We start from the raw sequence: 26475 nt of genomic DNA, 5'->3' as shown, positions 1-26475 counted from the left end.
CAGTCATGACGTCCTTGCTGCGGGATGCAGGGAGAGCACTGCTGGGTTCCATAAAACGGCTCGCACCCGGGTCTTCCTGTCGTATTGGCATGCAGCGTCTGTGTATAAGCATCAAGTTCATCTTAAACCTCGAGCACACAGAGCGGGGGAGGGATTCAAATCCCCAACCCTGCAGGTGGGAGGTGACAGCGCTACCCACTGAGCCCCCACTCTGCCTCTCTTACTGCTTTGTAAAACCTGAATAAATATGAGAGAGAGTGGAGAGACATACCTTTTGAAATGCAGCCCACCCCACGGGTGTGGAAATGTTCGCTTCGGCTGAAATTCCCAGAGAGGCACTCAGTTTTAGCAATTCTACTGCCCCAGGTAGAACCAGCACGTAAGGGACACAGAGTGGTCTAATGACCAAAAAAATCAAATCAGCTCAGTCAGACTTTCACATTTATACCGAACCTGACAATGACAAACAACAATGTTTTCTCCAGTATCTCATAGGATTAACATTAAAAGAAGAAAACATCTGAACCCAACAACAACAAAAAAAAACACTATGGGTTGTAACTAAAATAACAAACAATTTGAATGTTCTTTTTTGTACAGTCCACATAATCAAGTCTGTATAGTAGTCTGTAGACTGACATTTTACAACTTGATGTGTCTGTACAGATGAGTACATGAAATATGAATATCCGTTTAAATATTAAAGATACCTGACTGTAAACTTGAACTTGCCCTAGAGAGAGGGCTGTAATGAAACAGATGTTATTGAGGGAAGTGCTGTCTCTACTTATTGCGGTTTATAATTTTTTAACCACTACTAACTCAACACCTGAATTGAATGTGACATAATTAACCTTCCTATTACTGTTATGTGATCCTATTTAATAGCTACTCTATCTGCTAAGAAAATTTGTAAAGAAAATGCATCTTCTCCTGTACGTATGTTAGCTCTTTCAGTACACAGTATGAGAGTTTTGGTCTTCAGAGTCGTCGGTAGAATAATATAGTGATGTGCAGTGCAGTGAACTCCAAAGCGCATATTCAGTGCAAGATTTGCTGTCCCTTTGTTTTTCTGCTACTGCAAAGTGTTACAGTCCCATGGGGGATAGAAGCAGAAGTTTACCCTGGACTGGATGCCAGTCCATGACAGGGCACAAAAACACGCTATAGGCAATTCAGAAACACTGATTAACTTACCTGTATGGCCAATATGGATTAGAAGCCTGGACGAGTTTAGTAACAGTGGTACCCATCAAGCCACCACACTGGCCCGGCATAACACACAAGGAAAAATATCGTGTTTATCAAGTGTCAAATGGGGGTTGATTTTTTTTTTTTTTGATTATGCAAACAGGATTCTGCCAACGGATCTCTGCTGTTGTCTGTTTGACCATCCACAGGAAACCCCATACAGTAGGCACGTGTGGGTGTAGGCAGATCGATGTCTCCAGTACGGCTGCCACGATTAGTCAACGTAGTCGATGACGTCGATGCGAAAAATGCACAGTTTGTTTATATCAATTAAATTACCGTTATGATTTCTAAAATGCTGCAATTCTTTAAAACAAAATAGTTTCCTTTAATAACACTATGTAATTATGTGAGTAGTTAAAATATTATCACAAAAAGGTGGTTTTACACTGCAAAGTGCGATGGCATACTGTACCACGGAGATACTAGCGCACCTGAAGAGAAAACACACAGGCAATATTCTAGACGACCAAACCACAGTCTTGCCTATTCATGTTTATTAAATTACCATTAGTACTGATAGCTTTTTAATATTTTTTGTCCTTGTAGCTGCTAAAAATACTCATTATTAAACCCATAAAGTCGTCTGCCTGCTACATTAGAATCTAGAATATCCATTGAATAAGTGTTTGTGAAAATATTTAGGCTAAAATCTGGGCTTATTCTACGTTGATTGACGGTACCAGTGTGTGCCTTTGTACGCATTGGACTTGTTTTGACCAGTGTCGTTATTGTAAACTAAAACTGAAAGGAAAATGGACACTAAATAAAAAGGAATAATTTGTGAAATGAAATAAAAATGTAAACCATATTTACAAAAAAACGTGTCGGACTTTAATTTGCAAAAGCAGCGCCACACCACCAACATATTTTAACTTGTTTAGCCAAAGTATCTCCACTTTTAAAAGTTGTGGCTGCTGATCTGTCCCTTACTTCACTGCGACTTCAGTGCTTATCGCTTGTGCTGCATGTGGCTAGCCAAATTTATTAAGCATGAAGATACGACAGATTTATACAGATTACTAACTTTTGTGCATTACAATGCGCATCTCATTAATATTCTTAGGCGTACTACTAATCTGCTTATTGTATTGTGGGTGAAATTAATGTTTATTTAGTTCCGAAAAGCCCGAGTACATTATGTGAAGCCTCGCGATGGCATACAGTTTTGTGTCGTCTAAATAAAATAAAATTGAACTGTCAAGTTGATTTTCTGGAGGAAAATTAATCGTATAGATTAATCAACCAATCAATTCAACAGTCGATAGATTAACCAATACAAAAATAGTCGTTAGTGGCAGCCCTAGTCTCCAGGTCCTACATGACCTTGATCAGACTATGTGCTTAGAAGATAGATGGATGGATGTGGGGAGCTACAGTAAGGTGATGAGCGACACTGAATGACATGTTCTTGCTCAATATTGGATGGTTTTTGAGGGTGATCTGTGGCTCAGCAGGTTCAGGTTCTGTGCCTATGATTGGAAGGTCACCGGGTGAAATCCTCTGATCAACACAGTGATTTCACCATTGACCAAGACCTTTAACCCCAATAGCTCCAGTGATTGACCTTACATTCTCTGGGGTATATCTCTTTGCCTAAAAGTGGCTGTAAAATCATTTTTGGTGGGTAGCATGTTTAGAAGAATATATGTCCATTAATGAGGATGGAAGCAGTTTGAGGGACGTAAAAGCAAAAGAGTTGCTAGATAAGTCACACCTGCTTTCTCAAGGTCTTCAAATCCCTACTTTCTTTGTGAATGCTAACAGGACTTCTGGTTGGAGAGCACAGGTCAGATGGTGCACGATTAGGACTCGCTGGGAGCTTTTCATAGGTCCTGAGCGCAGGTTTCCTATGGCTTCAGCCGTGGCAAGAGCATTGTCACTTGGCCTGTTGTGTACACCAGCTATACTTTTGTTGCCAAGCTGTCCTGGGGAATGTACCCAGCAGCCTGCATTGTGATCATTGTAAATAACAGGTTTAGCGTGGCTCAAATTAGCCACCATGGCAAGTCGTGCGGGAAAAAACAAGGGGATACGGGTGAGTACAGAGAAGAGACTGTACTTCATGTACTTTGCGTTCTCCTCGTGAGAGTTCTTTTGACCATCAGTGGTGTGGCTGTGAGAAATGTCGAGGAGGCCTAGTGAGCTTGGGAAACATTTCATGGTGCGTCCACATATGTGCCCGTCAGAGCTTTGATCTGACATGCTTTCTGCCTGGTAATGCTGGAAGATGGCTAGTTCCACGCGTGGTGGTGCTTATGACAACAAATATGATCCTTTCCCAACTAGAGTACTCAGAAGGTAACGCATGCATAGTCTCTTCTCAATATGAGAACTGGAAATATCTGTGCAAAGTAAGTAAAGCCCTAAAAATATTGTGAAAGAGACACTGAGACATTAGCAAGGAAGAAACCAGGACAGGAAACGCAGTGGAGAAGAACAGGGACCAAGCTTTATAGATGTCATTTCAGCATTTATACGTGTGCCTCAGCCTGAAGTGGGGCCCCTTGGCATGTGTCAATTTTATTGCAGCGCATTTGATGACTTACTAGGCTGCATTATTAACCAGGTGACTTATACTTTTGAAATCTGCATAACTAAGTTGTGCTGTAGGGTTGGTCTAAAACCAAGATGTGACTGTGTGAAGTGTAACCAGCGCCCTATGAAACAATAAAGGGAAACATTTTAATTGTACTGTGAGAGAATGGGCTACCCCCATTGTGGTTTCAGAATTTGTAATGCCTTCGCACATACCTTTTGCGGCCAGCTTAAGTGCTTTTAGGAAATTGCTTATTTACTAAAGGATATGTTTTACAATTCAATGGGGTAGAAGAGTGCATTTGTTTTTGTTAATTCTCATATTACGTGAATGTATAGTCACACTGAAGTATTTAATTGTTGCTACAGTGCCAAGCTTTGCTTTCCGTGCTTTTCCAGTGGCAATATCTATTGTAATTAGCTTGTCACCAAGATTTACCCATTTTTCATGCAAGCGAGTAGAAAAAAGAACATAAAATTAATGCGTCATTTCAGACTGTCACGCAGGCAGCCCTGGTCGGCTGGCATCGAAATGAGGCCGCCATTTTCCCAAATCAGAGCTGACGTTCTAATCTTGTGGAGCTGGTGTCTGCTAGGGGAGGTGGGGGGCAGGCAGCAACTCCCCGTTTTCTCCATCTCTCCCCCCGCCAAACCTTTCATCTCTCAGCCTCCCTTGGCAGTCTCTAGAGAGAGGGGACGGCCATCATGAAGCTGCTGCCAGTGCCAGGCTAGTGATGACATTGATGAAGAAGCTGTCCTCTTCTCAGTCGTGTTCGGTTTCCGTCTGAATACAGTGTTGATATCCTGGGCTAGGAGAGTGGCAGGTGACTTTTGAAAGCTAGTCTCCAAAGGTTACTTTGTTAATTACAGGCTTATTTCCATTTTAGATGCATCCAAAATACTCCCTTGGGTCCAGTTGGATTTTCTTTTTATTCTCCCTGTTGACCGTAGACCAGATTGGATTTAAAGCAACTGTGAGAAGAAATGGCAGGCTTAAAACAATTACATTACTCTGTTCAGTCAGTAATATATAAATTGCTTTTGGGAATTCCCCTCTTAAAATCTGCAGTTAGTTGACATTACAAGTGTTTTTTTTTCCATGTCACATTTGGCGATCTGAAGGTCATTATCCATAACTTTTACCACTGAATTCCCTTGATAAGCTTTATTTTTGGCCACAGTTCATCTGTATTTGAAATTCTGAAAATAGCAATAATGTTGTGAAATCCTTGCATAAAATTATTTTTGACATATAGACAATCCCATTAGTGTGGAACTTAATGAGATAAATGCAACTTACAATGTCATTATGTGGCAGAATGTTTTTAGGAAAGGTAACTGTAGGGTCATTGCAAGCAGACGGACAAGAAAAACTTAATTTACATTGATTTACTGCTTTGATTGCCGCAGTCTGATACATCCAGGTCCTTACTCTGTATGCCTGCTCCCAAAATGATTACTCATGTTATCATGGATATGGGTAATGACTGAAAGAATAAGGTTGCGAATGGAGTCAAAATGAGGTTTGCTAGCCTCACTCTTCATGACAGAGTGAGGAATCTGGAGATCAGGAAGGACCTCAAAATAGAGGTGCTGTGCTTTCAAATCGAGAGGAACCAGCTGAAGTTCAGGAATCTCATACGGATGTCAAATGCTTGGCTTCCAAGGGAGCTGTTCTGGGGAAGACCCAGGACACGGTGGAGCAGTGTTTCTCAACCCTATCCTCAGATACCCCCAGACAGTCAACATTTTTGTTACCTCTTAGCATCCAGCACAACTGCACAATTTATTCAGTGTTCTCAAGTGTTTGGTTCAAATGCGCTGGGAAGGAGCAAAAATGTGGACTGTCTGGAGTCCCCAAGGACTGGGTTGGGAAACACTAGGAATGGCTTGGTTTGGAGATATCTGGGGTTGCCAAAACAAAATAGTTTGCTGTCTTGGTCTAACATATGGAGGTTAGATATCAATTCAACCATCACCACAAGAAATAGCTATCATGAACTGTTTTACACATGCTTTCCCGTGGCTTAAGTTGCCTTTACTCAAATTTTCATTTTCATTACACGTTGTTTGATGACAGTATATCGCTTCAGTACTGTTCACAGATCAGGCTCCTGTCTGTAGAGTTCCATGCGGTCCCCTCAGCATGACCAGGGAGGCACGGTGACAGATTACATGATTACAACAAATATGAACTGATCTCTGTTCAGAAAAGGCATGGGGGGTTTGTGAGTCACATTCTGCATATAATCTCAACAAAGAATCTGAGACATCAGAGCCAAGCATTTGAAAATGCAACAGATCTGAATCTGAGATATGTGCAAAATTAATGTCCATTTGCTTATCTGACAAAACACTATGGAATTTCAAATAATTATACCATCATACAGAAGATTTGATCCCTGCTGGTTTTGAAAAACAGTAAAATCCCTTCCTTTCTTTATGTAAGATATGAAATAGAAGCTTTGACCATAAAAATGTGTTACATCAGACTTCAGGCTATTACTTTGCCTCACAGCTAAAGCAGATAACTAGAACATGCATGCATTTTCATGCTTTTTTGGGAATATCGTAGTTTCTTTTTTCAAATTATTTGAGAAATTATTAAATTGATATCTTACAAATGTGCTGTTCCTTAAAATAGCAAAGTAAAAAGCACAGAATTATTAAATGAATAGTTCAAGTGGGGAAGTTGCATGTTCTCCCCATGCGTGTGGGTTTCCTTCTGTGATCCACATGCTATGTTTCATCATTGTCACTAAATATCTAGTTCTGTGTGTGTGTGTGCGTGTGGGATAGGCTCCAGGACCCCCCATGACTCTGCCTTGGAACACAGATGGATAATTCAAATATAGTGAAATAACCATGTATATTCGTTATCAGGTAATGTTGCTTAGGGTTTTCAGATGCTGTTTCTGAATATGTTGGTGTTCTGCTCATTCCATCAGCTGGATAGTTTAATTAAGCAATTTAAATGAACGTCTGCAGTACCACATCTTAAAATGTACTTGAACTAGTAACTGGACGTCCAATTCAGATCAGGACAGATAGTTTTTTGAGTGTGCAACCACTGCCCTAATATAATGAGTACCCTTGACTATCATTAAAACATAATTTGACAATTACAATTTTATTGTAACAATTATAGTTTAGTAGGAAAATTGCAGTAAGTTCAGATTTGGAATTTACCGGTGGTTACCTCTTGCAGTGTTTCCTAAAATACATCAGTCCTCTCTAGGAAAAACACATGGAGGACAACTGCTTATAACTGGTGTATTTATTTTAAAGCTTCTCTTCACTTTTACCATCATCTTCTATGATATTTCGAATTTAAAATAAATTCCAGTTCTATAGGTCCAATATCCTAATCCACGCTCAGAGATGCACAAAGAATAGTTTATGAATACAAATTCACTGATTTGATTACAGTGAGAGAGATGAAGAATGAGTCGTACTGCATTTTCATTCTTCTCTGTCGACATACCTTAGTAGTCATTAGCAATTTAATTGGATTCTTTCTGTCCAATGTAAGGCACAGGACCTCCTAGTGGCTTTTAATTGCTGCTGGGTGCACAGATTCGTCTCATATTTGGTGGCAGGAACAACACAAACATGGAAGAGCACCATGCAGCATTAAATACTCCAAAATCATAACACACTGCTGTTAATGAGGTTGACTAGGAACTAGGAAGGGCCCTCGTGTGGCTGGGCATCCCATAATATTAGTAAGTATCTGTCTGTGGGACATGTGTGATGCGATATGACAAGACATCCTTTCTGACAAATGGATTTGCTCAGCCGTCCTGACAATCCAAGGAATTTTATACGCACCCCCATCCCAGTGCCTGGTTTCAGCTAAAAAAGATTCTGGTGGTTCCCTAATGGTCCACAAAGCATTTTCATATTATCGGCTACACAATAAAACCAGGGTAATGGAACAGGATACATTACAGAGCAGGGTGCCTAAATTTCCCACAATGACACAGTATTTATTTGGTTGAAAGACAATTATATTCCACTATAAGAGGTTTCTGTCAGCACTGGGTGTTCTTGGGGCACAGAAAGTAAGCTACCGTCTTCAAAGGCTCTCCTAATCACAAGTTTGCTTAGTCAGACTGGTAGCAGATGTTGGGCTGTCCTTGCCTTTCGGTTTTCACCCCATCTTAGCACAGACAGTCAGCTGAGCAAAAGTTGAGCAGTTCAAAGCGTCAAGCAACCAAGGCTGGACTGGGATTAAAAATCAGCCCTGGACTTTTGCCGAGATACATTTTGTCGGCCCACCGAGAAAATGCCCAGTATGCCAGATGGTCTGTCCAGACCTGCAAGCACCTAACTTTACTAAGTACTTTTGACTTGAGAGAATGGTAGCGTATTCCTGCAGGCCTCCTTACAATACATTAAAGTTGATAAATGTAACACGTACAGAACATTGTGATGCAACCTCCATGTTATTTGTTGCAACATGGGCAGCATCCATTTATATAAATGTATTTGTTTGCTTGTGCAGTGTCTTGCAGCTGTAATTTAAATGATTTGCTGTTTGACAAAGTGGCACAGTGGGTTGTTGCTTCACACTTCCACAATTGGGGGTTCCAGTCCCACTTCTGTTCACTGTTTGTGGAGTTCTCCTCATGCTGTGAGAGATTCCTCGGGCTTAGAAGATGGATAGGTGTTGTGTGATCTTTCCATAGGGTAAGTTGGTAATGATTTTTCCAGTCGAGATGAGATTTTTCCACTCTGGAGCCCATGGCCCCATTTAAGTTAAATCTGAATCATAGATTCTCATTGACATTTAAGTCTTAATGAAAGGCAAAGGCAAGTTGATTCAGTACTGGTAACTAATTTAATTGAATTCTTTATTTCAGTGTAACGACGTGCTGGATAAGTGGTGTGGAAGATGGATGCATAGATTTATTTGATAGATAATTTATTTGTGTATGAAAAATTATGCATGCTGAGATTTATACCTAGCAGCTTTTCTCCGATAATTCAATATTGACTAAAGAAATTTAAGTTAAGACACAACAGCTTTTCCCTTCTGGGATTTGAACCAGTAGCCCTTTGGGTCAACAAGTAGCTCCTTCAGCCCAGAGGAGCTGAGGCGTGGAAATACATCAAGGCAGGGCTTTATAGCCATCCTTGAGGTGGGGGAATGGTGCGGTCCATCACTCAGCGACAGATTGGAATCCTTGAAATGTGGCCGACCTGCAGAGGAAGAGGTGTTTCCATAGCCGTTGTGTTTTCATTTAGGGAGCTTTCATCATCGTGCCCCTCAGTTCTGCTGCAGGCGATGACCATCCGAAAAAGGGAATGCCCATATATTTATGTTACCATAGATCAATTTTGTATCAATAAGGCTTCAGCCTCCAGATAGTTTTGTCTTCATTTTACTTCTGCCTTTTACCTTCCTATTTTTTTTTCTGGAATCAGTCGTTTAACTTATTTTAGCAGTATATTGATCTATCTCCTCCCAACGTCAAAACAAGCCCAAAGTCTATTCATTAGCTGTTGCTGGTTTAATCTCCGCTGTTTACCGAATGCAGCAGAGGGTGCTGTAGGCAGGGGAGAGAAAGTTCAGTGAACCAGGGTACTTCATTTCACTTTCGAAATAAGATAATTTAAAGAACCATTATTTTAGATTGGAAGAAGCACTGTACAAAACTCTAATTATCAGAGGGCCCCTTTAACTGGACTGTTTGTATTACCGCAGTGATGTCTCACACTTAGTTAAAAAGCTAATGACTACTGAACTGATGATTTGGCACAAACTAGTATGCATCTATTACGTCTCATTTGTTTATTGCCTATTGCAAGTACAAGTGGTTCCTTAATAAATTCAGATGGATATTGTCACACATTTATCGACTGCCAGCACACATTCTTTTTACTAGTAAGAGCTTTGTCTCAGGACTACAGTAATGTACTTAATGAATCACATGAAGAATATCATTTAATTAAGATGCACGGTGTAAATCTCAGCAGAGGACTTGGACCATTAAGCAGCAGGGACTGTCGCTTGCTCGGGCTGCCGCTTGCTATGGCTGTTGGACCAGCAACCATGACGCCTGTTCTGGGGTACTGGTTTTAAAGAACTGTGCTGCTAGCATTCCCAGTGTGTGAGACCTGGCGAAGATGGGTTAGTGTTTTTCGGAAGTCATATCACTCCAGAAGGGTGTCGCTGTCATGCTCAAGGTAAAGCTGTTTCACTGGATATTTGTGCTGAGAGGACTTACAAATTCAAAGAGACCACCCCCACCCTGACACTACTTCAGTGTTTTTTAGGGTGGGTACCTGATTTACAGGAGCTCCTCTTTGATCTTACTCCTGGTGTCATTCTCCTTTGAGGAACAGGCTGGAGTCAGTACCTCCCACGATGGTGCCAATGACATTTGTACCCAGGTGACACCCCCTGTTTAAACTTCTGGAGGCAGGGGGCTGCGGAAGCCTGTCCTGGCCAGCCTTTGGGGCTGCTGCGGCAGTTAGTTCATTACATGCTGCCCGTGGGAAAAGCTCTGCAGTTTTGCTTTTTACAACCTGTAAATACTGTAAAAGTTCTGCCATTACTGTCCTCTAGACTTCAACAATATGGACAGAAAATAAGAATCAAAACTGACACAGTCATTAATACAGATGCTACAGCAGACTTGCTGGCATCTTTTGTAAACCAGCCGTATGCTGAGGGGGGTCTGGTGTCCCGCTGGAGGTCCTTGCAGCCCTGCTCCTCCTCATTTTGGTGCAGTGCAGCCCTTAGTTGCTGAGGCGGGCTCTGCATTGATATTCAGGCCCAGCCTCAGCCTCCCATCACCGCCTCCGCTTGGTCTCTCCCCTGTCCCGCAGTGGCACGCCGCAGCTGGGCGGACCAAACCAAACCAAGCCAGCCTGGCACAGGTGACTGCACCTGTGTGCATGCAGCCTCTTTCTGGAAGGGAGGTTTGGCCTCAGGTGGTCTTCGAGTTCGGGGTTAAAGACGAGGACCTCAGAATGGTGACTTTGGGATGCGATTTCAGACTGGTAGCAGCTGTTGGACTGGGTCCTAGTACGGAAATTAATACACTGGCTGTGATGGTAGATCCCACCCTCGCTGAGAGGGGGTAAAGCTTACGCATGTTCTGGACTGTTGGGTGAACTGAAACATGTCCAGGTGCGCACCTGGTGGAGGAGAGGTGTTTTCTGATTGGCACACAACTCCAACCCCATGAAATATCTTTTTCGCTGCCCCCTCCCCCTGCCACCAGTTCTGTGAGTGTTCCTCACATCTCCCATCCCCTCATGCCGCAGATTCCCACTGTGCTCCTTCCCATTTATAATTTGGCAACACTTCCCAGTTCTTAATTCTGCAGGGCTACCTACAAACATCACCTCCCCCACCCACTTACCCACCCGCCTGTCCGACTCCCCCCTGCTTACAGCAAGCTGCAACCCCCTGCGTGCTCGCTGACATGGTACAGGCTGCACAGCACCTCCTGTGCCGAGCCTCAGCTTATCAAGCCCTTACAGATGCCGACCGCCGATTACTCCGCGCCGTAATTGAAATCGTTTTGGATTTGCGATACCACTGCAGAGTAAGTAACAATGCTTCTGACGCGCAACCAGACAGAAAGCAAACCTGCCTCCCCATATCGGTTCCTAATGGTTTCTTCGTTACAGTTACCTTCATGTTTTTTTTTCCGTTTTTGATTGAGCAGTAGTGGTAGAAAGGTAGGCTCGTAGACTGTGGGCTGGGGGGGCTATTGCCGTGTCTGTGACTGAGGGGGTTTGAGTGGGCACCGCGTGTGGAATGGAGACGCTTTAGATTGCCAGCTCGTGTCACCTCTCCCTCCTATTCTGAATATTAGCGCCCCAGGCAGAGACTGCCTGAGGGTCTTCATCTCTTCCCTCTCGTCATGTCCTCTGCCTGTACAGCAGCCAAGGAGACCAGCATCAACCCACTTCTTTCATCATGCACAGGATGGGATTAAGGTGAAAGCCTTTAAAAAGGCATTTTGTCTGTCCTGTCCTCCTTGAACATCCCTGTGTGAAAGAGGCGATTTGTTTACAAAACCGGCACGGAGGAAGAGGTCCTCAAAGTGACAGCAACTCCCTGTTGAGCTTGGCTGATATTTAGGGATGTATTGCTGAATTAATTTCCTCCTTTTTTGGATTCTGCCTGCTTTACTTATCCTTTCTTTCTTTGGTGTCGAAGGAAATCCACGGTTTTCCCACAGGAATGGCTGTGACCTCCAGTTCAGTAGCTTCACTGCGTCAAGACAGCTGTTGGGGGACACTAGAGGGATGCATGGTAAGAATGCAGATCGCAGTCAGAGCTGTTTTCCGACAGTTGGTGACTGTATGCATCTCCAGTGTACAGTGCCGCTAGTTCTCAAATGACTAGGTACAGCATCTTCAAGTGAAGTCCGTTTAACGGTCCTGTTGTACGATGCTCCAAGCATCCAATGCGTTTCCTCTTTAGTAACTTGTTGTATTATGGCGTAATCCAGATGTTGACAGGCTAAAAGGACTCATTTTAGTGACATTCAGAGTGTGTTCTTTTACGGGGAGCCGGCAGTACAATAAGGTCTGTGTTCGGTTGACTGACTCTTGACGTGCACAGCATGTGGTCAGGATCCCCCAGTGCCTACATGCGTCTTATAGATGGGGCATTACCTCATTTACTTTCAGGGTACATGTTCCTAAACACCCTGCCTCCTAGATTATGAATCGACTGCAATGGAATCGGAGTGGCTTCGAGGTGCTGTTTAAAATCTTCCTGTGTGATCTTCTTTTTTATGTAACAAGTGATGCTTTGCCGTGAGAGACCCCCACCCTCCTTCATTAGGCAAATTAGGGCATCGCCGCTGCACCTTAGATGAGCTTCACTATGAGAGCCAGTGGGCAAGAAGAAATGAATCAAAAGAAATAAACAGAAAGGAAAGTGAAATACTGTGATACCAAATGCTACAGCCTAGGAAATGTATAGGCACTATAAAGGACTGTGCATCGCGGCGGCTTGACAGGGGACGCTGACGTAAAAGGAGATTGGAACTGGCAGCTTCGAAGAGCAAGAACAATGACCATTGTTATGCCACTGAAGCAGAAACAATGAGACATTATTTTTTTTGTCCCTATGGACAGCGTTTAAGCATGTTCATGAATTTCTAAATGGGAAGGATTTGGTTAATTCACTGGTGCCTGGGTGGTAGGTAGCTGCAGACTGGGCTTGCGGCAGTAAAGGTTGTTGGTTCAAGTCCCGGGAGTATGGAGCAGAGCACTAATTGCTAATGGTGCTGGTTGAATGGGTGCTGTGTGGAAGTGCCTGTTAAATGACACAGTTAGTTAATGGTGACCCATCTGCTGCTCTTACTGCGTCAGCGTGTCCCCCCCCCCCCCCCCCTCGTCTGTGAGGGAGGAACTGAGAAAAGGGGGGGTTGTCTTTCCAGTACAAATGAATAAATTCAGTTAGAAATACAGGAAGCACCCCATGTCCAGCCAGACAGCAAACCTGGGTGAGGGGGGTGTTAAGGTGGGCCAAACAAATGTATATGACAGGCAGTTTTGGGTGTGGAGGGGCTGTAATTTATGGGTATTTACAGTGCAGTGTGCACTAGGCGGGGTTATAAGGTAAGATATACGCTACTGATCCCGGGGGGCATTTTTATGGCAGGTCTGCAGTAGCATATTTAAACAAATGTTGCTTTCAGTCATCTCAGTGCCCCTGTAATGTTTTTGCTTAAACGTGGTTTTCATAACACTGGTCTAAAACCTTATGATGCACATCTTGGAAGAAATATCTGCATTTACCTTGATTGATGATACCTTGGTTTCTAAATAATGAGAACTAACTTTCACACCCAGCAGCAGTAATGGTTCAAGGTACAGTGCTATTTACTGCGGTGCTAGAGATTTCCTAAGTGCTGAGAAACAACGGACGGCAGGGTTCGCGTTTTTCCGCGGGTATGAAGCATCACTCACGTACGGTGTACATCTTTCAAAGTCGTAATTCCTTTCCATGTGCAACCGGATTGATGCGCAAATGCTGAATATGACAATTTAAATAAAAGGGCAGGGGGACAGAGCAGCGGTTTAAAACTCAGCCTACTTTGAAACGCTCCAGTAAAACGCCAAAATATATGAATGAATTAAAGAAATGGTAGTTTCTAACTAGGAAGCGAAATGTAAAGGTACGTTAGCGCGCCTTTTCACTGAGCCAGTATTTCGGGCTATTGCTCCTCATTATTTGATTTCCGACCCTTTATTACCTTGCATCAGCACATTACCCGGCGTCTCCAGCAGTTCGGCACCGCGTAGCACACCCGCCGAGCCCCCGCACCTTACCGTCACCCCTCCCGAGCCAAGCCCCGACGTGTGGGTGCGGATTTACCCATTGCAGCGTATTTGTGCATGGGAAAAAAAGAGGCACGTTTCCCGCCGCCTCCGCGAACCCCCCCCCCCTTTACACCATGTCCGAGCGCCGCATCCATTCATCCTGCTTGGTCTCAAATACAGCTAATCCGGTCCGATTACCCGCCGAGAAGAAATGCGGTAGTCGGAATAAAAAAAATCAAATGACGTACTGAAAGAGAGAGAAAGGGGGGATACCCATGAAAGGAAACGGGTTTTGTCTTTTACTAAAGTCCGTTAGAGACCGAATTAATGTGCTCCTGACACAATTCTGCCAGGCTTTATCTGTTCATTAGTTTTACAAATCCACCCCCAACAGACTTAAATATCTATTAATAAATGTACCGATATATCATCTAATTAGAGACGCCATTCGAAATGATTTGATGATTCAAAAGTTTTCAGTTTTTTCGCTGTCAACTTGCTGGACCTCTCTCCTCCCAAAAAAAATGCAATCGGAAAGGCTTATTTGAATGTCTACTATAAAATAATTCCGCGCAATTACTTTGAACAGTTATGGCATAAAAGGTCTGTTTTAAGTGAGTTACTGTGCAGCAGGCGGAAAAATCCTGATGTGATATAGCTGTTGTACCCTGAAATGTGTGGCGGTATGTAAATACTTATGTAGAAAGCACTGATGTTATATTAACATTTACCTTTTTGTTTGTTTATTTGTTTGTAGGGTAAATGTTTTTGTCTGCATTTATTAACTAAATCTACATCAGAGACAGGTGCTAGAAATTGAGTCGAGTAGTCATGTTTGTACATGAATTGGCTTGTGGCTGAAGATTTGGACAGTTAAAAACAGCATTCCCCCTCCCCACTCAAACACACTTTTCTGAGAAAAGTGCTGTCAGAAGGTGGAGAGGATTGCAGCGACTATTTGCTTTGAACTTCCTCTACAGGACAGCGTGATCGCATGCTGCACCACCCATATATACGCTCGAAGACATGCTGGGGGGTGATTAGCATGTTCTATGTTCCGAAGGACAGTCCACGTTGCGCTTTCGTTTCCCGCACGGCTGCTTAACACCTAGATCACACCTGATGACACGCCGAATGATAGTGATGCGGCCGACGTGCAAACAGCCCCCCTCCGGCAGGCTGATAACATACACTTCCAGTTTGTCCCAGTTTCTTTCTCAGAATCAAACTTCTGCTTTTGATTTCCGTACTCTTTCCCTTTGGGATGGGCGGGAGTATTCTCCCGAGATAATAGGTGTCCGCCAAGAGATTCCTTCACGTTGCTAGCCAGCAGATCTGAGTCCATAATCATTAAGCAGCTTCTGTTCTTACTCTACTGTAGCATATGGCTCCGCCCTTCTGCCCCGCCCACTGGGCGGAGCCAGGACGTCACATGCGATTTATCTGCAGTACTTTCTGTCCTCCGTATTCTGACTGTGCGCTGAATTTAATTAGAGCAGTAGCTCCCCGATGATTTTTATACGACCATCTGGAACAAGGAAGTGCCCTTGTTCCTTTTTATTCCGCCTGTAACCTCACGCCCCTGTTTGTTTGTGTCTTTGGTGTTTTTTGTTAACAGCTTAAATCACGTAAAGTGCACGTAGGGATTGTCTTGTAATGGGGGCGGAGAATCGCACGGAAGGGATAATTGTGATGTCAGAGACCAATCTAGGGATACCGCTGTTGCACGCAGCAACCAAAGAGCTCAGGTTCGAAAATCCCACCTGGGAACATGGTTAAAAACCAGAAATATTTCCCTCATGTAAAACAACGGCAAAATATCAGCATAATAATATGACTCCTAAAATAATACACACCTGTTTCTCTCCATTCACAGGGAAGCACACAGCTGTTTACTGGTGGTTCCGTAATTAAGCTGCTGCTTTGTGCTTGGGGGGCTTCCCAGTCTGGTTCAATATATTATTTAACAGCTTCCCTACAGTGCCCCTTTATCTGAACATTCCCTCTGGCCATCTTGCTTTTCTGTTCTTTTAACCCCCTGAAAAAAATAAAAACAACAAAATAAAACTAGCTGTGTCGCTAACAGCATAACTAATCAAAGGCTGGAAAAGTAGTTATTACTGGAGTCAGATCGATCATTTTTGATATGTGTGACTGCCTCTGCGTCTCAGGGCGAAATGAAAACACCCCCCGTTTCGATGTCATTACGTGCCGAATGGCTGACAGCGTCTGTATTTATGTACGTTATACGATGTTTTTCATTCGCAAATCTGTTGTTTGAAAGGAATAGGCGCCGTGACGGCTGCTGTGGGGAGTGAAGCGGGGTCTGGCAGGATGCATGTCGCGGTTGACTTGTACCAAACACGTGCCGAACGCGGTGAGCTGAAACGTCCCTGGGAATTGTCATGGCCCTCGGGTCCCATTGATTCAAAAATCAATCCCCCCCCTCGTGTGGATTCGGAGCAGGCCGTCTGCTTGTCAGTTTCAATCGGGAGGCATTCTTGTCCCCCACACTGTCACCAACCCCACCAAACGGCTAAAGATGAGTTCTTTTGATCTTACTCTGTGTCTATAACCTCCTCCAAGGTTCCTCCTTTGGGCATGCGGGGCTCCATCATTGAAATCCCTGCTGCATTTCAGAGCCACGCGCTTACTGTCATCTGCTTCTTCGTAGATTATAGATCTCTGTCTACATCCACAAGGTTTGACTTGTATGGGTGCTTGAGCAGTCATATCTTCATTTGCCCCTTACACCCAGCTACGCCAGGGGTTCTGGATGCTGGCTGGCCCTGCTGTCTAACCCCAGGCTCTCCTCACTTGTACGTCACTCTAGAGGAAAATTTTTGCCAGTAAATTTAGGACGGTGTGTGGCTTAGTAGGTTAGGACACAGTGATCGGAAGGTCATCAGTTCAAATCCCACGCAGAGTGATTTCATTGTTAGGCCCTTCTGCAAGGCCCGTAACCCCCAGTTGCTCCAAGGATCGACTAATCCTGCTGTCACAAAAGCATTTGTTGCATTGGTTAAATAAATTAAAACATATATATATATATATATATATATATATATATATATATATATATATATATGTGTGTGTGTACTTTGAGTTAAGGCACTCTGAATGAAATCGCACAAGGCGAACCTGAAGAATATCAAATCCTTGAGTAGCCATGCTTTCAAACATGAAACAAAGCACAGCTGTGCCATGTCCACGGTGTTTCCTTGACGTCAGTAGATTACTCCAGGAAGCTATTTAAATCACAGGTTACTAAAATAAACTATTTATACTTTCTGCGACAACTGTATGTGCGATCCCAGGCGAGGGAGTTGTTTGGGGAACGCCATGGTGTTCGGGGTTTGGGGGGGGGGGGCTGGCTGCCTTTGCTCCCTGCTATCTTTGGATGACCTTTCCCGCATCGTTTATATCTGTGCTGTGAGTAAAATAAATAAATAAAAAAAACCATCCCAGAGCCGCGGTGCCAAATACCGCGGTGCCGCGTCCTCCTGCCGCGCGCGGTGGTGCTCTGACACCTTGGGTGATAAAGCTCAGTGAGCGTCAACGTCTCTCTCTTGCTCTATCTCTCACCTCCCCCATCCTCCCCCTCGCCTGACCTTTTCAGGCGAGACAAGGACTGTGCGCCACTGGAGGGATGAGTTACGACCGTTTTCCCCGCGCGTGGTTCCGCAGGACGGGCACGGCAGCCTCCGCCTCACTTGGCGCTGTTGGCCGCTGAACTGGAAGCTGGCGGGTTCTGGGTTCTTGGCAGGCGATTGGCTGGACTGATCCCTCAGAATAGCATGACTGGAGGTTCCTTATTTATCCCTGGGGAGAAGATAGGTATTTTTCACATACCCCATATTGCTCTCCATGAGACACACATACAGGTGAGAGCAAGCGTGCGGGGTCACTGCACAGGGTCAGCCAGCATGCAGCACCCCTGGATCTGGGGGTTAAGGACCTTGCTCAAGGGCCTAGAGGTGGTTTGATTGCTCTACCTGCTATGGGATTCAAACCCACAACTAGTACTAACTTCCTCAAAGGCTTTGTAAACATTTTAAACAAACTGCTTTTTGTTTGCCTTACACATTTTCTCCTCTTGTTGTGTTATCGTGTACAGAAACCAGGCAGATCCTTTACACCAATGTTTATGTGTATCATGTGTCTTGATTAATATTTATAGCTCTAATATTAGAGTTGCATCAGTGTAGTAATCTCGATAGGCCTAATTTTCTGACTCAAAAGCTCCAGAATGCTATAATTAATACATTTTTTTTGTTGATGGACACTTTGAAGGGACAACGTGAGTTAAGATAAAAATATTCTGCCTAACATCAGTGTTCTTTCTTATAATACCCTATAATTGCCTGTAAGTAAAGAAAGTATCTAAATGAACTTAATACCTTACTTCCAACTCAATGGCTGATAGTGAAATATTAATTACAACACACATAGACTAAATGGTTAACTTGGACTGTAGGTCATTGTTGACATTACATTTACATGGTTCAGCAGAATCTCGTGTTTTAGCTGGATTAACTTTAAACCCCTGAAACCTCAGATGATCAGTATACTATACCAGGAGATTAGAACATAGGTGGATTGACAGAAATGTGATATGCAGACGCTCCTCTACTTACGAATGAGTTACGTTCCGAACAGCCGTTCGTAACTTGAAATGTTCGTAAGTTGTTATTCAGCATCATTTTAAGGGTATACTCAAGTATAAAGAACTAGGATGCTGGGAGTTCGAAAGCTACGCTGCTGCACGGCGGGAGTAGCTGCCAGAAGTCGTACTAGGCGGAATTGGCGAGCAGAAAAAAAAATTATGTTGCGGACAGGAAACGGGAGCCCAAGGAACATAATTTACTGTCCTCTTCATTCGTATTTCTGAAAGTTCATAAATTGAAAGTTTATAAATAGAGAAGCGTCGGTACTGTATTTTATGTATCAGCAGCTGACAAATGCAAAGTCACAAATATAGTAGCTATGTCGGTTAACTCAGTATATTGATAATTGACGATATTTAAGTCTTCATTTGGGGGGTGGGGGTCTTGTTTGGGGATTGGGTCTGATTTAGTTCGGTATGTGTTATTGCTGTAAATTCCGTGGCCCTTTTTGAGGCTGGGATTCCGCTTTTTCTGAACAAATGGTGGCCAGCTCTGATTCACAAAGCCAGGTGGGATTCTGGGATGTATTTTAATTCCGTCCTGATCAGCATCTGGAGCACCAGGCAATGTGATTTATGATCCATTTGGTTCCTTACTTGGGAGAGCAGCCCGGATTTGAATTTGAAGTAAAAACCGGCAGAGGATGGTTCAGGTTCGGTGTATCGATGTTTATTGAAAGATACTTCCACACCATGGCATTACCGTCACATCATACTCTTGGCTTGAATCTAAAAGGTACACACATTACCTGACAAATGCCAATATGTATAATATACCCCAGAGCCCTCAATTAGCTGATTTCATTAACATGACATAACACGACTCCGGAAGGTGCAGAAGAGCAGATCCATCCACACACTCCTGTTCCGTAACTTCTCATCCCGAACTGGGTTGTGGCAAAGCCAGGGAGTTCAGTTCATCACAGCCAGTTCTGTGCACTGTGTGAAATCTGAATAAAAAAAAAAGCCATAGTTCAGAAATTCAGCTTGTTGCTAAGGGCAGGAGAAGTTCTTCTTACGTAAGTCTTCTGCGGCAGCACCCCCACCCCTCCAGTGCGGGGAAGGATTGACGACATACAGTCCAGGGGCTCTGGGTGTGAGCTGTGTGACTCTTCCCAGTATGTAGTAGATGTGTCTCGAACATACAGCCAGGCCAGGATATGTAAATCACACTTTTTTTGACAGCCACCATTCCAGGCAGCTTTATCTAAAATGCGGTCACCTCTTTATCCGTCATTGATCCTATTGTGTGTCCTGTAACATACGATAAGCGTTTAGGCAATTATTAAATGGTCTGTCTGGAAAGGAACATCCTTTTCTGTAAGCAAGGCCAGCAAACACCAGTAAAACGATCATAACTTACATCCTGCTGATTACACGCGATAATACAATGCCCATTACAATGAGCGTAACGGCTGATTATGGCTCCCGCCAGTGTGTCAGACTTATTTAACATCACACTGTATAGTACATCGTAATTTGTAATTCGACCTCTAATTGTTTGGGCAGCATAAAAAATTTATCTGACCTAATATGTATACAGGCACAAAGAAGAAAAGATTCCACAGTCATACAAGACTGGCATTTGGCACACAGCCACAATGAAGGACTGAGGGAGAAAAATCTCAAGAAGTACCGATATACTAGAGAACTGTTCATTTCCTGTGACTCTTCACGGATATGAAAGGAGGGCAACGAATAGGCAGGACAAGAGGAGTACTGACGCCTTTGAAGACCTTTAAGAAAACCATGAGCTTTTGATCAGATCCAGGCTGAACTTTCTCTAGATGCCCAGATGACTGGACTGAAGCCCTAATTTGGACATATTATGAGAAGAGCTACTTCACTGGGGAAGTCCATAATTCCTAGAGAAGCTGATGATCAAATAAGCAGACAACCAGCAATAAGAAGGAGGTGACCCATCATAGCATCAAGAGTGAAGAATGCAGAGGCTGTTGGAAGCCTGAAGAACCAGACAGAGGACAGAACATTCTAGAGAAATGGTGTCTATATGGTGGCCAGTAGTTAACACCAACTGGAGGGCCAGTAGTGATAACATTTAGATCATTTTGATCATTTAGCAATTAGTCTCTTATGAATTCATATATATATATATTCATATTTATGAATTTACATATGAAAATGCACTGGTTCTAGTAATTTCTGTATTATATATATATATATATATATATATATATATATATATATATATATATATATATATATATATAATTCTGATAATAAGCCTATTATTATAGCATTTATGGGACACGAAAATAATCATTAAAATGTCCCCTGCTGTTTCCTCCGGGTTCTCCGGTTTCCCCCCACAGTCCAAAAACATGCTGAGGCTAATTGGAGTCGCTAAATTGCCCATAGGAATGCATGTGAGAGTGAATGGTGTGTGAGTGTGCCCTGCGATGGGCTGGCTCCTCATCCTGGGTTGTTCCCTGCCTCGTGCCCATTGCTTCCGGGATAGGCTCCGGACCCCCCCGCGACCCAGTAGGATAAGCGGTTTGGAAAATGGAGGGATGGATGGATGGATGGCCCCTGCCGACTTGGGAAAGCTAGGGTTTGGCCCTCCTCAGAAAATGATTACCCAGGCCTGTTCTGAAGCCCTCACACTGTGAGGTTAAAGACCATGGACTGAGTACCGTGCTTCCTTGTATAATGTTAGTTACCTGGAACTTGTCTCTATATCTTGTCGGATGCCATGTTGACATCAGGAGAAACAGGCGCCAAAGTGTGTTTTGTTGTTTTCCGGTTTCATCCTCGGCGGAAACGAATGGAACGTGTTGGCGTCTCCCTGGGGGTCAAGGCCGGTCACTGCAGTTGCAGCCTATAAATGATGATGCAATAGACTTCACCTGCTCTTCCTGTCAGGAACTGCAGCTCTGTACTGTCCATCAGTGTGTTATCTCTGCGAGTTAGTAAAAGCCATTTTCAGTGTAGACCCTAATGCAGTCTCATGTCTCTTTCACTTTGAAACTCAATGGAAATGACCTTCATATGGAAATTTCCTGGTTCCACCATCATGAATTTCAGAAGTAGATGTTTTTATTGGCTCAGAATGATATTTAACACTCTTGGCAAATGTTCTTGGCACAATTAAGTAACAAACTTAAAGCTCTAAGATATCAATCAATTATGCAGTTATAATTAACTAGCTTTCCAGACCTTTTTTAATGATGCACGCATAAATATATATACATTGTAGTTATGAGCCGTTCTGAATGAAGTAACATTTTTAGCTCCTTAGATTTACTGCATTAATATTTGTTTTGTGTAGAGGGTAATATATTTGCCCTTCCTCACGGTCAGATGTTGAGAGGCTGGTGCTTTTTTTTCCGTTCACACTGATGTTATTGACGTTGATTTACTTTTTTGAACTCCTCAAGTTTAATTTTTGCTAAATTGCCCATAGGAGTGTATGTGTGAGTGAATGGTGTGTGAGTGTGCCCTGCGATGGGTTGTTCCCTGCCTCGTGCCCATTGCTTCCGGGATAGGCTCCGGACCTCCCCGCGACCCAGTAGGATAAGCGGTTTGGAAAATGGATGGATGGATGGAAGTTTAATTTTTCTGTTTTAAATATTTAAACATAGAAAGCAAACTTTGCAATGGGTTCCTCTGGAGCATCTTCTGAGTTTCACTGACATTTAAAAACTTGAGAAAACTGAAATATTTATTGCCCTTTGTATAATGCGCAAAGAGGTATTTCTGGAGGCTCAGATGATGAGGATGCGGCGTGTTTTCCTTTACAGGGGCCCTTGCCCCTATCACTTTTCATACCCAGCACGAAAGAGCGGACATGCGAATTAGCAGAGCATCCACTCATTGAGTTTCCATTTCCTCAGTGAATAGCATAGTAAGTGTTGTAGTGACATTACGGGTAAGGCTGTAATGCGGTAGGCAAGTTAACTGTTATTGGAGGAGGATTTACTCTTCGGTTTCTAGGGTAAATTATGTTGATTGTTAAATTGACTGTGAGGTACCTGTTGTACCTGTTGTATCTTTCGGCTACAGGTGAACCAGGAATATACTTTTAATTTGTAGGTATTGCATAAAAATTATTTACAAGCATTAAAATGATCTTTTGCCGTCTTTTAATTTTGTGTGTGACGCTGTAAATTTTTCAGTAAAGCCAAGCATTTATTTGTTCCGTACACAACAACAAAAACCTTGGAAGCTTTAAAATGACCCTATTATAGTAGTAGTAGATGTGTATATATTTTTAATCTTTGGCCTGTATATTGGCACGACTGCCTGACCCTCCAGTCTCCTCCCACACGTGGTCCTGATGGGCCACACCTGATGTTTGTTGCCCCAAGTTAGTCTCTGTATTTAAGTACCTGTTTGTTTCGTCGTCCCTAGTCTGGCCATTGACGTTGTATCCTTGTGTTACCTGTGCCTTGGCTTTCTCCGCTCTTCCTGTTTTTGATTCCCATTTTTGTTCTGTGAGTTTAATAAAAACACCTTTTGTTCCACCACAATGCCTGCCCTCAAGTCCTTCGTCCTTCACGTCATGACAGAATGACTGGACTCCTGAACAACCCCAGCAGCCTGCATTTCCATTTCAATTTTCATGCCTCCCTGCACCCGGTCGACCGGATTCCCCGAGTGCCTTAGATTCAGGGGTCGAAGGGGTTACCAGCGCTGCAGAAGCCGCAAGCAGAGGACTTCTTTTCCCTCCAAGATACCACCCTGCAGCTGAGGACTAATCATGTGGTTTGAAGGATCCCTGAGGCCACGGTTCTCTTCTGGTATATGGAGAGGGTTCTCATGGGACTTACATCAGACGTGGATCCCCAAGAGGCACTGAGGGTCCGGCACTTGATAGGTGATGTTTGGGGAATAGCCGAGCGTGGGATCATTCAGGATGCTGTGAAGCTACTCAGCACGCCAACTCTGCTGTGTGAAGCCACTCAGCTCGACGCAGTTTCGCCCACTAGTGGAAAATGAAGAAGCAGGCTGAACCTGCTCCAGAACCTTGCCCGAGGGAGTCCGCCGCTCATCTCCAATCTCCAGAGCCCAGCCCAGAAGGGGCCACTGCTCATCCCAAGTCTCTAGATTCCGGCAAACTGAGGCCCATTTTGCCCATCCTTGCCTCTGCTGCGTCCCCAGAGCCCATCCTCACATCTGCTGCATCTCCAGAGCCTGCTTTCGGCTCTGCTTTGTCCCCAGAGTCCGTCCTCGCCTATGCTGTGTCCCCAGAGCCTGTTCTCGCCATTGTTGCATCCCCAGAGTCCATTCTCGCTGCTGCTGTGGCCCCAGGGGCTGTACTCCTGGCTCCAGACCGAGAAAGGACCAGTTCACCCACACTCCAGGCTCCCAGCCCAAGAAGGGCAATTTTGCCCATACCTGACTCCGCAGCAGCCATGTTGCCCTATTTACCTCCAGGTGTCCCAGCTTCGCCGCCCGCTCACCTCCAGGTCTCCTGGCTGTGCCCTGGTCATCTCCAGGTGTCCAAGCTACACACTTCTCACCTCCAGGTGTCCCGGCCTTTCTCTGCTTGCCTCCATGAGTTTCCGTCCAGCCCTGTCTCCTGAGTCTTGCTGACTCCAGCCTCGTCCCCTGATGCCCCATCAGCGCCTCCCTTGTCTCCTGTCATCATCAAGGTTAATGCCTCACTCCCTGGCTGTCCCCAGGCCAACACCTGACTCCTTGGCCACCACCAGGCTGGGTTGGGCTGACCCTAGTGATGGCCAGCTAAAGGACTTGGAGTGGGACCCTCTGGGCCTTGCCCTAAGTCCAGCTCTGTGGATCTGGTTCCCCGCCTCCAACATCAACCCAGTCCAAAGTTTTGGTGCAGTCAGCGGTGTCAGCTGGGGCCTAAAAGTGGGGCTGGATGAGTTTCCTTCTCTAGGAGAGTGAGATGGGGACACACTATTCGGGTCAACTGCCCAGACCCTTGTCTGCCTGATGTCCGTCTAGACACCTGTCCTGCTGCGGCCCTGAGGAGAGGAACCTCCTGTATGTGCTCTGCAGTTCCATGGGCACCCTCCTGCTCCTGCCCTGCAGTTCCCTTGGTGCCCTCCTGCTCTTGACCTGCAGCCCCCTTCAAAAGGCCTCCGACCCTGCTGGCCCTCTGAGGCCCTGCGGTCCAGACACCTGACTGGGGAATGGGCCCAAAAGGACCCAGGAACCACATTCGCTGCCTGTCTCTTCAGGTCATCCCGGACCTCAGTTCCTGTCCCATTACCCCGGTTTGCTTTTGTTTTGCCCTGGCTTGTATTCCCTGTGGTCGTCTCCTGTGTTTCTATCCTTGTGGTTCCACCACCTGTCTGCCTTGTCCTGCTGTGTGTCTTGCTGGATGTCCTCTTTGCTGTCCCTAGTCTTACCTGGATTTCTTCCATGCCACTAGTGGTGACGTGTATCTTGTCCCTTGTCCAGGGTTATTGTCAGTCTGGTGTTCCCTGGTGTGGTACATTCCATCATGTCCTGTCCAGAGGGCTCTGTCTCTCTAGACCTTTGTGGTGTCTGTCCCACTTGCCCTGTTGATCCGGCCATGTCCTGTCTATTTCATGCCCCATGGATCCTCCCTGTCACTTGATCCCCTCCCCTGGTCGTCCTTTGTTGGGGGGGGGGGTGTACTGTCACATTCTACCTGCCATGTTTGCCTGACACTCCAGTACATGTTTCTCTTGTCCTTGCTAGTCCGGTCATTGATGTTGTACCCTTGTGTTGCCCGTGCCTTGCCTTGCTCTGCTTCTGCCGTTTTTTGCTCCCTCGTGATCTTGTTTATTTCCCGTTTTTATTCTGTGAGGTTAATAGAAGCCCTTTTGTTTTGCCGCTGCCCTTGAGTCCTTCATTCTTCATGATATGACATAGATGAGCATTTATTCATTTGATAAAATCCCCAGAATCACCTCATCCTCAATACACCAGAAATCCAAGGAATTAAAGAAATTTAATTAAAATAAATAAAAATGGAACCCCTCATATTATGTTTACACTAATTAAATTTAATTTACCGTGTATATTACCACTTTAGTATAGTACCTCTAAAATGTTAAATCTATTCATGCATTTTTTATCATCACTTATCCAATGTAGGGTCAAGGTAAAGCCTCATGTCTATTTCAGGAAGCACAGGGTAAGGGACACTCTGCACAGGATGTCAGTCCAGGAGTACTGACACTGAACATGAATAAAATTCACTGAAATCTCAAATATTCTGTGATGGACACTATTAAGAGAGCAGCATCCCAGCATGCAAAGCAACATGGAAGATAGGAAGGTGCCTGACAGCTGGAAGGTGTTTAGAAAACATTGATGTTCCTTGAGGTGCAAGGGGCAATGAGTCAGATGTGAATAAATTACAGTTTTCCATTAAATAGCATTATTTCCATTAATACATTTTCTGTGTATTTGTAAATATTATGTGATATTGTAAATTCTTAATAAGTGTATGCATCTATGTATGTAACATGCCTAATTAAATTTTGAACGCACTTGCTACTGAGTGTTTGTACGGAAGAAGATTCTAATGAAGCGAAGCGTGGATGTTAATGAAGGTTAGCTATAAAAGGCTTTTTGTCACTTTCTGAAAGATGCAGCTATGTAGCTTGTGTAGTGAATGTGTGCTGGAGGTTTTGAGCTCTGATTTGAGCGTAAAATGCTTAGTGCTGAGAAGTGAGAATTGTCAGCCAGCGGACAGCGGAACTCTCAGGGTGCCCAGGAGGAAGTGCGGGTGTCCGAGGCAGAGAATGCGGGACACG

The 26475-nt window shown here is 44.2% G+C and overlaps 1 protein-coding gene across 13 annotated transcripts in view; it reads left to right on the top strand.

Moving 5' to 3' along the window:
• atp2b2 (ATPase plasma membrane Ca2+ transporting 2) overlaps window positions 1–26475 on the top strand; it is a 132447-nt gene that overhangs the window by 42279 nt on the left and 63693 nt on the right. Inside the window, exons 1-2 of one of the 13 annotated variants that reach the window (XM_049022083.1) lie at window positions 11306–11351; window positions 11972–12067. The exons of 10 other annotated variants lie outside the window; for them this stretch is intronic. The gene's annotated coding sequence lies outside the window, so the exon portion shown is untranslated. Of the gene's footprint in view, window positions 1–11235; window positions 11352–11944; window positions 12068–26475 lie in introns of those variants that run through there. 2 more of the 13 variants (XM_049022087.1, XM_049022084.1) reach the window with 2 other exon arrangements.

This window comes from Brienomyrus brachyistius, chromosome 8 (genome assembly GCF_023856365.1).
Source record: "Brienomyrus brachyistius isolate T26 chromosome 8, BBRACH_0.4, whole genome shotgun sequence".
Taxonomy (NCBI): Eukaryota; Metazoa; Chordata; class Actinopteri; order Osteoglossiformes; family Mormyridae; genus Brienomyrus; species Brienomyrus brachyistius.
Note: the sequence above shows the minus strand (reverse complement) of the source record. Positions and strands in the feature narration are given on the sequence as shown.